General features: G+C 45.0%; 1 pseudogene; it reads left to right on the top strand.

The window, feature by feature from the left end:
- The first annotated feature begins 4,538 nt into the window (after nt 1–4,538).
- Nucleotides 4,539–10,495, top strand: LOC100764530 (annotated as a pseudogene).
- Nucleotides 10,496–11,988: the final 1,493 nt, after the last annotated feature.

Below are 11,988 nucleotides of genomic sequence, written 5' to 3'. Positions count from 1 at the left end.
CTGCTTGATTGGTGGGGCCCACCACAAGAATACAGAAATACCCTGAAAACGGTTAAAGGTTTAGAGGAAACTGCAGTCTTTTAGTACACAAGGGTCAACATTGTGAGGAAGCATCAGTAGAGGTTGCCTGGCCACTCTTGCGTGCAGTCAGAAATGCATGTGAGGCTCGGATGGAGGCCAGCAGGAACTGCTTGTGTAACAAGAAAAGGAGATGTGGCTAGCATTTGCCATGTTAGCCTCTGATTTGGTGAGTCAGTTGGATAAATGAGAGGATGACAAGGTGTGGCAAAGGTGATAGAAGATACCCATGAGGTCCAACCTTTAGTAGAAAAAAAAAAAAAAGGAGGGGGCGGGGTATGTGATTCAATTTGGGCCTGAACAATGGTCCAGGAAATGGGCCTTGAGCTGGGGGAGTTAGGAGAAACTTTTGTTTTGTTTTGTTTTGTTTTGTTTCGTTTTTTCAAGACAGGGTTTCTCTGTGGCTTTGGAGCCTGTCCTGGAACTAGCTCTTGTAGACCAGGCTGGTCTCGAACTCACAGAGATCCACCTGCCTCTGCCTTGGAGAAACTTTTAAATACGAAATTAAAATGAACCCATCCCAGCCTGGTTTGTAAGGCTGTGGGACATAGGAGTGGGTGGACCCAGTCTGACTTGGTATAGAGGCAGAAACCTGAGCAGTGTAACTACCTTTCTCTCCTTAGGGCAAAGGCTACATAATCTGAGACGATGTGACTCAGTCACTGAAGGACTGGCTTATCAGAGCCATTAGGGATACTCTATTGTTTCCATCTGAGACCCCCCCCCCATAAATACCAGGACCTGGAGAACCATCGAGGAGGGAGAGGTGTTATTGAGGCAATTAGAAATAAGAGAAGCTGTGTTTGCACCCCGGTTCAAGGGGTCAGATAGAACTATAATCACAGAGGAGTTTAAAAAAGAGCATTGATCCAGCAGAGACCTCAAAACTTGTATGAACCTTTAGCAGCTCTCTGAATTATTCTTCTATTGCTGTGAAGAGACACCATGTGTGACCAAGGCAGTTCATATATATATATATATATATATATATATATATATATATATATATATATAAATTAACTGCTTGCTTACAGTTTCAGAGAGTTTGTCTGTTGTCATCATGGTGGAGAGCATGATGGCAGGCAGGAAGGCATGGTGCTGGAGCAGTAGCAGAGAGAGGAAGAGAGGAGAGAGAGACGGATAGACAGACTGACTGACTGAGTCTTGTGTGGGCTTTTGAAACCTCACCCCCACTCCCAGGAGCATGTCTCCCCCCCCCCATAAGGCCCCAAGTGCTCATTCTTTCCAAACTGGGGACCAAGCATGTGAATAAATCTATGGACCTTTGAGGGCCATTTTTATTCAAACCACCACAGCAGCTTTACTGAGTCCTTTGGTGGGGAAAGGTTTTATAAAGTAGGAAAGGCTTGGCAGCTCTCAGTGACTTGGACCAGCATGTAAAGGATGTCCATAAGTCAGAAGAGCAACCTAGAGGAGATGACAAAAAGGCAAAGCAGGGGAAGAGGCCTGCCTGGGTTATTCAAAGACTAATGTGGCTAGCTTTGTGTCGAGCCAGAGTTTCTAGTGGGGGTAGGGGTGGGAGGCTAGGGTAGGGAATCAATAGAAAGCCAAATTGTGTGCTAAGGAGGTCTTGGGAAGCAATAAAGATTTCAGAGCAGGTCACAGAAACCATCTGTGATAGGACAATACAGGTGAAGATGATCAAGTCCCAGGAAAGTAATTATCCCCGGAGACTAAGCAGGGTATATTGCTTCTAGCAAAAGGTTTGCCCAGCCAGGGTGTGGTGATTAGAGAAGCTACAGCTACAGAGCCAACCCAGGGCCTCTGTGACTCAGTGAGCCTGCAGGTGCAGCTGGGAACAGTAGGGCCACATTCCAGGGTCTAAGCAAATTACACCAGGCCCACTAAGTTCATCAAGGGTGGAGAAATGTAGGGAGGCTCCATGGATAGAGCTGAAAGAGCTCCATGATGTATAAATATAATAGCCCAGCAGGATGCGTGAGGATTACAGAGAGTGAATTAAGTTAGCACCTCCTACCCATACTTTTGTACCAGCCTGGACCTGTTGAGGAAGCAATCGATACAAATGGATGGAACCTTTCCAGGTTGTCTTAGATCTTGCCTATATTTGGCTTTAGTGTCTTCGTAGTTGTGAGCTTCTGGGATTACCTGACACCCTGCTCAGAACAGATTACAAAGGGCTTTCAGAGTCCTTCACCAAGGTTCTCTTTGTCGGGATCTTTAGATGGTGGCTCAGGATGTTCTCTTGTCGCACTCATCCTCTGGAGAAGGTTCTCTTATATAGATGACATGAAGTTAACTTCTGAGTGTTTTGCAGATTTGGAAAGCCATTAGAGACAACCAGGTGCATCTCAGTCCGAATAAGGTGCAAGGGATGGGGACAGCTTCAAAATTCTTGGGGGTATTATGGTCTGGTAAGACATTTATGATAATGCTATGGACAAAACCCTACCTGTTGTAAAGTGGCTACAGGCATTTTGGAGGCTCTTGGGATATCCTAAGAGCCTCCAAAAGTTTTCATACCCCATCTTGCCAAGCTGTCCAGCCTCTATATGACTGGATAAAGGAGGGTATCCTATGAGATTGGGACAGAAAGGCTCAAGAGGCTTGTGAGCAAGCTGAGATCCTTGTTGGACAGGCTACACAGCTGTGTGCCCCACTACCCTAATGTACCTTCCTGTTAGAAATTACCAGGAGTTCTGAGGACTATAGCTGGAGGCTATGGCAAAGGCAACCTAAGCAAAGAGTTTCAACAGGGCTTTGATCTCAGTCAAGGAAAGGAACAGAAGCTCAGTTATAGCACCAGACTACTACTGGTTCCACCTCAGTGACTAAAAAACAACTTATCCCATAAAGGGCCGGAATGAAGGCCTTCTGGCCAAACCTCTTTCTGATGTGACACAGAATCAAACCCTATAAAGGTGGCACACATGTTTACAACGGCGAGGTCCGGCCCCATCACCAATGCCGTGTAGGCTGTCCTAGGAACAGTGTCCTTTAAAACCACTGCTCATCCCTCAGTAATTGAATCAACAGCTAAGTCAGATAAAGAACCAAGAGGGATACTAACCGTCCCTGTATGTGTGTGGTACCCAGATGGTACCAGCAGGCATATCAAACAAGGATGGGTAGCAGTAGCCATACAAATGAACACAGATACCATGTGGCTAGAAAGGGGCAAAGGAAAAAAAAGAAGCCAATGGGTTGAGTTAAGAGCAGTACAGATAGTAATGGCTCATGAGACTTAGCTTGTGACAATCTGTACTGCCATAGGCCTCACTCTATGTATGGCCTAGTGGGAAAAGGAGGACTGGCAGGTACTGCATTGGCCACTATGGGGACAACAAACATGAAAAGAAACATATAACAGAGTTCAACATGAATGAGACTCCATGGTAGTTTTCCATATAGCAGCCTTCAACCCATTAAGTCCCCCTGGAAATCGGGAAGCAGACGCCCTTACCAAAGCACTGACCATTTCCCATCAGGCACCCTTGGAAGCTGTCCACTGGGTCCATATAAAGTCTGGTCACCAGGGAGCCTGCACAGGCTGGAAAATAGTTAAGGCTGCTGGTGTTCCTGTGAAATATTCCAATGTTTTTCACACTGTCCAAGCATGTGAGGCCTCTTCCTGATGACAGCCTTGACAAGTACATGCCCTGATGGGATATATACATAAATCGATCTGTCCCACGTGAGACTGCCAGATAGACTTCATAGCACCTATGCCTGGCAGTAAGAAATGCAAATATTCCCTCACCCATCTGGATACTGCCACAGGCCTCTTACAAGCATTTTTGAGCCAGTGAGCAACAGGTGACACCACCATGAAGGGTGGTGTCACTACATGTTATGAATAGGTATCACTAGTGACAGAAGTGGCCATTTCATTAATGCTGATGTACAAAACTGGACTGAAGACCATCAAATACAACCAGGTACTTCCTTCTAGATTACAACCCTACTGGGGCTGGGTTAATTTAAAGTAAAAAACGGATTATTTAAACAATAACCAAAGAGTTTAAATCCAAAAGGATCCCTACATGGGTAGAAGAACAATCCCAAAGGTCATAAGATCATTGAGTGGGGTTTCGGAGGAGAAGCCTAGTCTAAGGGAAATTTCTCTCAGATCAGGGTGAGAGAAGGTGACCTGGGCCTGAGTGGGGCACGTGGCAAATGCCACCTTCTGTAAGGGAAACATGTGGGCTACTCTAATATGAGACCAAGTGACCTGGAAAGAGTTATGGGGAAAGTGGGGGATAGACTAGTGAGCCAAGAGAGGAACTGGCAGATGGGCATGGTGGCACATGCCTTTAACCCAGCATATGGGAGGCAGAGGCAGGAGGATCTCTGAGTTCAAGGCCAGCCTGGTCTACAATCTGAGTTCCAGGATAGCAAGGCTACAAGGAAAAAAAAAAAAAAACAGAGGGGGAGGACCGGCTGGAGTGAGGAAAGGAGGAAAGGGAGCAAGGGAGGGGATGGGGAAGGGAAGGTGGTGGGTGATTTAGAGGAGTTGAAGCTCGGATCAGGGAAGAGGAGATGATTGGGGAAGAAGTAGCAGCTGGAAGTGGAGTGGCGGGGGTCAGAGAGGGTGGTGAGAGGGACAGTGGAGGTCTATTAGGTGGGTAGGGCTCTGTTGAAAACCAGACCAATCCAAGGCCTTCCTTGAGGCCCACATGTATAAAGAAGGAACATGACTGCTTTACCTAAAACCAGGAATGTGTGTGGCAAAGCCAGTAATGGCCCAGGGCCAGAGATTTGGCTTTGGATCCTGAAAAACCAACTCTTCCCCACTATCGGGCTATAGTTGTCATTCCCAAGGCTATCTATATGCTCAGTCTGTGGTGCACATGAAATATTCTGTGTTCCCTTTGTGCAACATTGCTTGGTTAGCTTCGTTACCAACTTTATTCCATCCCCCACCCCCACCCCTGAAAACAGTATATACGATGATGTACTTCTTAATAAAGTTGCTTGGCATAAGACATAGCTTATGGAAGATCTCTTGAGCCCCAAATATCCTATCTTTGTTATGATAAATCTTTCCGCCAAAAGCTGCTGAGCCCCACCGCCACGTGTGCGCTCTAAGACAGCCGCCCGCCCGAGTTAGGGCCCAAATTAATACACAGAGAGACTTGTATTAGGTTCAAATGCTGTTTGGCCAATGACTAGGATTTCTCATCTGTTAGCTCAGTCTTAATTATCATAAATCTATATATTTTATAAGACTTATCTTATAGAGGATGCCTTTCGCTAGCACCCTCTCTTGCTGGTGGCTCACATGGCACTGCTGGAGCAGGGGAAGGGGAAAGGGGCTACCTTCCTGTTTCTCCTTGCTTAAATATGAGTCTACTTGCTATGTCACTTCCTGCCTGGATCACCACTTCTCTACTACATTTCCCAGAATCCTCTTTGACTCCTAGTCCTGTCTAACTTGCTGTCTCATTGGCCAAACAGAACTTTATTTAACAATCAATAAGATGAACATACACAGTACATTCCCCATCATATCTTCTTTATCTTTTGATCCCCTTGTCCTTCCTCTCAGGGATCTGCCACTGAAGAACAACCCACTGGTCCAAGTCAGGGCTCATCTGCCAGGTCAAAGTCAGCAAAGGAAGGAGGAGGAGGGGATTGGGTGAGGGGAAACGAGAGAAGAAGAATTTGACAACAAGAGCAAGTTTGATAGCGGGAGGGTAGACCATAAGATAGAAAATGCTTTGGACACAAGGAACCTCAGGCCACTTGTCATCCCATTGTATGAAATTATTTAAATAAGTTGGAATTTGGAAATCAAAAGCACCAAGCTCAGGCCAGGTGTGGCTGTTACCAAGTTTGTATTGGTACCAAATTCTAGTGGATAAATGGGTTAAGTGTTTTGAGTTAAGGCCTGCTAATTCAAGGAACTTGAGGTTATTTTTAAGCAAGCTAATGGGGTATCTTTTGGAACTGAAAGTTTGGAGCACATGGTGGGACAGAGGCAAGAGGGGATAGTAAGTCATGCTAGTATTCAGGCATCTGTACTGGCCTGTCCTTGGGGTTCTGACAGAATACACCCTCCGCTGCAGCCACTAAGAGCACTAACTGTGCACATTCACTATGTTCCCTTTTAAAAGGGCTCTGTCCACCTCCCATCAATGGGGATGTTCTTCTGTACATATGTTTCTCTTATTGGTTGATGAATAAAACACTGTGGCCAATATGGCAGCAAGATAGGCGAGTCTAGGAAATGAGGAGAATTCTGGGAGGTGTAGGCAGAGGTGGATTCATCACGTGAGCCCAGGGAAGAGAGGACTCGAGTGAGGCATCCTCCGGTAAGATAAGACCATGTGAAAATACATAGATTAAGACATACTTAGCCAATAAGAAGCCGTAGTCATTGGCCAACAATATTATAGTTAATATAAGTCTCTGAGTGTTCATTTGGGGCTGACGTGGATGTGGGACCAGGCTGGCAGGGAGAACAATCTGTAACGCTCTCATCTCTCTCTCTCTGCTTCTCTGCCTGTCTTTCTATCTCTCCTTCTCTCTCTTCTGCTGCTCCTGTCTCCAGAGACCAGTCTCCCCTTTTCTCCTCCCCCTTTCCCCTTTTCCTTTTCCTCTAATAGAAAACCCCTCCCATGTGAGCTGTCACATGGCATCTCTCTTTCTCTCCCTCGCTCTCTTGCTGCTTTTTAAAATTATAACAAGTCATCATCCAGTATTAGGAAACTGGAGGAGAAGTCCTGGAAGGCAGAACAGGTATCCTTGGACACATTTCACAGATTCTAAGGTGGTTAAAAGTGATTCCTGGTTCAGTTACTACTGTGGGAAAAAAAAAAGTGATTCCTGGTCCAGATGTTGATATGGGGTGTCCTTCTGTATGCTGCAAATATGTGTTGCTTTTATTGGTTGATAAATAAAGCTATTTTGGCTGGGCGGTGGTGGCACATACCTTTAATCCCAGCACTTGAGAGGCAGAGGCAGAGGCAGAGGCAGGTGGATCTCTGTGAGTTCGAGACCAGCCTGGTCTACAAGAGCTAGTTCCAGGACAGCCTCCAAAGCTACAGAGAAACCCTGTCTCAAAAAACAAAAAAAATAAAATAAAGTTATTTTGACCAATGGCCAGGCAGAATATAGCTAGGCTGGAAATCCAAACACAGTTACAAAGAGAAAGAAGGCAGAGTCAGAGAGATGCCATGTAGCCAAGGAAGGGGTAAAAATGCCAAAACATTACCAGTAAGCCACAGCCATGTGGTGACACACAGATTACTAAATATGGATTGATTTATGAGAGAGCTAGCTAGTAATAAGCCTGAGCCATTGGCCAAATAATTGTATTTAATATTAGCCTCTGAGTGATTATTTCATAAGCGGCTGCAGGGACCCAAGAGCTGGAGAGAAACCGTCTAGGGAGACCAGTGGGACAGAGAAAAAACTTTCAACTACAAGATGTGATGGTACACACCTTTAATTCTAGCACAAAGAAGGGAGAGGCAGGTGGATCTCTGTGAGTTCTAGGCCGGCCTGCTCTACATAGTCAGCTCTAGGCCAGCCAGAGATACATAGTGTTGAGACCCTGTCTAAAACAAAAAAGTAATTTCTAGAGCAGTTGAGATGGCTCAGAAGTTAAAGGTGCTTGCCAAGAAAGCCTGGCAACTTGAGTTCAACTCCTGGTTTAAGGAAAAAACTGACCCGCATGTGTGCTGTAGCATGCATGCCCACAGATGATGATGATGATGATGATGGTGATGGTGATGATGGTGATGGTGATGGTGGTGATGATGGTGATGGTGGTGATGATGATGGTGATGGTGATGGTGGTGATGGTGATGATGGTGATGATGATGGTGATGGTGATGATGATGGTGATGATGATGATGGTGATGATGGTGATGATGATGGTGATGGTGATGGTGGTGATGGTGATGATGGTGATGGTGATGATGATGGTGATGATGGTGATGATGATGGTGATGATGATGATGGTGATGGTAGTTGCATATCTCAGGCTGGGAATAGCTCAGTCAATAAAGTACTTGCATTGCAACCATGAGTACCCGAGTTTAATTCCCCAGAAGCCATCTCAAAAATCCAGGGCTGGCTATATACACTTGCAGTCCCAGTTCAGGAGGCATGGAGACAGACAGATTCGAGGGGATCACTGGCCAGCCAACCCAGCCCGAGTTCCAAACCAGGAAGAGACCCTGCCTCAAAAAAACAAAACAAAACAAAACAAAACAAAACAAAACAAAAACTCAAAAACTGAAAGGTGATGATGGCTCCTGAAGAATGACACCCAAAGTTGTTCTCTGGCCCCCACAAACACATCCACACCCCCCAAAGCTGCAGATCTCGAGATGTATGTGTGTTCTTTTTCTTGGGTATGTAGCCCTATCAACACTAACATTTTAATCTTACCCATCATATGCTGGTCTTTTACATCTCTGACTGTAGAGGAGTGTGGCAATATTTCAGAGCACAGTTGTTAATTATTTTAATGATGTGCATGTGTGTGAGCACCAGTGCCCATGGTGGTCAGAGGTCAAGGGGTTCTCCTAACAGCCAGAGTTAGTGGCTGTGAGCTGCCTGATGTAGGTTCTGGGGCTCAACTGAAGTCCCCTGCAAGAGCGCTGTGTAACTGATGAGCCATCTCTCCAGCCCACCTTCTTAACTGTTTTCCTGTTTTCCTGTTACTCTGACTAGTCTTGAACTCACAGTCCTGTTGTCAATTGCCTCCGTCAAGATGCTCAATATGTGCTATCATAAACATGTGCCGATATTTTTATTTATTTGTTTGCTGAGCTCTGTTCTTACTGCATTTCATTGGTTTATTACTCAGGATCATGGATGTCTTTTACATTAAAGTAAAAATATGGGGTTGGAGTGATTAAGGGTGCTTACAAGGACCTGAGTTTTATCTCCAGAACCCACATGGGACTTACAACTACTTGTAACTCCAGTTCCAGGGGATCTGATGCCCTTTTCTGGTCTCCACAGCCTCCTGCACATATGTAATACACATAAAATCATGCAAGCAGGGCTAGAGAGATGGCTCAGAGGTTAAGAGCACTGACTGCTCCTCCAGAGGTCCTGAGTTCAATTCCCAGCAACCACATGGTGGCTCACAACCATCCATTATGAGATCTGGTGCCCTCTTCTGGTGTGCAGATATACATGGAAGCAGAATGTTGTATACATGATAAATAAATAAAATCTTTAAAAAAAATCATGCAAGCAAACACATGTACAAAATAAATAGGTCTTGCTGGGCGTTGGTGGTGCACATCTTTATTCCCAGCACTCAGGGGCCAGTGGCAGTCGGATCTCTGAGTTCGAGGCCAGACTGGTGTACATAGTGAGTTCCAGAAGACTCAGAGCTGTTACACAGAGAAACCCTGCCTCAAATAAATAAACAAACAAGTCTTTAAAGTAAACATGCTGGTTAAGCATTAGAAATAGTTTGAGGTATATAGAGGGTGGTAGACAAGGAAAATGGGTCTGATAATGAAGACCAACACTTGTTTCTGAATCTTTGAAGAGCTCTCCAACATGTCCCCTTGTCCGTGACCTTCTGTGGTGACCAGGCTTAGGCAACTCTACCACCAGGTGGTGCACTCATCATATAGTACAGAGTTCGAGCCTCCCAGCCTACTTGGACAAGAAAGATCCCAGTGAAGCAATACTGGGAATGGGGTGGGGAGCGTAGTGACCAATGATAAAAGAAAACAATGCATGTGTGCGCAAGGACCAGGACTCCATAAAGAATGTGAGACTCAGAAAGGGTCTGTGACTCATTATTTGCAAAGATAATCAATCTACAGTGGTGAAACACTAACAATTTAGTTTGCTCAACCTTCTATCCGGCCAACCATCCTGTCAGTGTTCACTGAGTGTCATCAAAGACTTAACAAGGTCACATTGCTGGTTGGTAGCAGACCCAGCTAGTGGAGGATAAGAATTCCTAGAGTGATAATGCAGTATTATAAAAGACTGACTTGAGCCTTTCTGACTCTTTCCGGGCGTCCAAGATGTCAGAGTGAGGAAGGACATGGTGGGTCCTCCAGAGTGAAATTCCGGATTTCCCTGGGTCTTCTAGTAGGAGCTGTGATTAACTGTGCTGACAATACAGGTGCCAAAAATTTGTATATCATCTCTGTGAAGGGCATCAAGGGACGACTGAACAGACTTGTGCTGCTGGCATGGGCGACATGGTGATGACCACAGTTAAGAAAGGCAAACCGGAACTAAGGAAAAAGGTCCATCCAGCAGTGGTAATTTGACAAGGAAAGTTGTATCGAATAAAAGATGGGTGATTCTTTATTTTGAAGACAATGCAGGGGTCATAGTAAACAATAAAGGTGAGATGAAAGGCTCTGTGATCACAGGCCCAGTTGCAAAGGAATGTGCAGACTTGTGGCCCAGGATTGCATCCAATGTAGGCAGCATTGCATGATTCTCCAGTATATTTGTAAAATATACTCATTAAAAAGTCTTTGCCCCCCCAAAAAAGAGACTGACTTGAAAACATGCTTTTCAAGGTGTGTGTGTGTGTGTGTGTGTGTGTGTGTGTGTGTGTGTGTGTGTGTGTATGCAGGCACATGTGCCTGCCTATGTAGACCGCTATTGGAAGGTGTGGCTTTGTTGGAGTGGGTATGGCCTTGTTGGAGGTAGTGTATCTCTATGGGGTTGGGTTTTGAGGTCTCCTATACTCAGGATACCACCCCGTGTCTCAGTCAACTACTTGTTGCCTGCAAGAAAAGGACTTTCATTGGGCAGTGGTGGTGCACGCCTTTAATCCCAGCACTCGGGAGGCAGAGGCAGGAGAATCTCTGTGAGTTTGAGGCCAGCCTGGTCTACAGAGAGATTCCAGGACAGGCTCCAAAGCTTCAGAGAAATCCTGTTTCCAAAAACCAAAACCAAAACCAAAAAAAATCTGCTTAATCTACACAAAGACATATAAAGGTATTTTCAGTTTTCCGGGTAATTCAACATGTTGTATCACATCATAATATAATTTGTATTTTACAGTCTCTTTGGGTCACCAGCTCATCTTGGAACCTTTAAATATAAAATAGGATAAAATAATTTAGGTAAAACAGTTCCTTATTTTAAAGATTTACATATTTATTATATACACAGTATTCTGCCTGCACATATTCCTGCAGGTCAGAAGAAGGCACCAGATCTCATTACAGATGGTTGTGAGCCATCATTGGTTTCTGGGTATTAAACTTGGGACCTCTGGAAAACCAGCTAGTGATCTTAACCACCGAGCCATCTCTCTAGCCCCTGGCAAAACAGTTCTTATATAACATTTTCCTATTCCCCTGACTAGACCTGCTATAGATCTGTATGTCCATTTGTTCACCTGGACCTGGGATCCTGATCTTGACTGTGTCTCACTTCTGTAGCTCAACTCTACCCTTGTGGTATTAGTGTCCTATCTACAGAGATTCTAGCATCCCTGCCAGTTTCTCAGCCCTGGCCTCTTGGGCTCCTTTGAAATCTCTTGCCTCTTTCACCCTTTGTGGTCATTCTTTAACACATGCACAAGGGGATACCCCCCCACACACACATACACAAACCATGTGTATATTAACCATGTAAGTTAAGACTTAGTGATTAGAATGGTATAAAAGAATCTGTGTTCAGCTCAGCCACAGCTGTCAAGCAAAGCCAGGGCATCTGGCTAATTGCTACCATGGATGTGCCCTTCTTGTGGATTTATTTATTAGTCAATAAATTCTGACAGTATGGAAAGACACAAACATGTTCATATACTGTGCTGGTTGGTTTCTTGTAGACTAAGTCGGGGTTATCTAGGAAGAGGGAACTTCAGTTAAGGCTGTGCCTTCATAAAACTAGCTTATAGGTAAGTCTATAGAGTATTGTCTGGATTAATGATTGATGTGGGAGATGCTACCCCATGGCAGATGGTCCTGGGTT

This window comes from Cricetulus griseus, chromosome 5, assembly GCF_003668045.3.
Source record: "Cricetulus griseus strain 17A/GY chromosome 5, alternate assembly CriGri-PICRH-1.0, whole genome shotgun sequence".
NCBI classification, from domain to species: domain Eukaryota; kingdom Metazoa; phylum Chordata; class Mammalia; order Rodentia; family Cricetidae; genus Cricetulus; species Cricetulus griseus.
The sequence above is the reverse complement of the archived record's forward strand: the minus strand, read 5'-3'. Positions and strand labels throughout refer to the sequence as shown.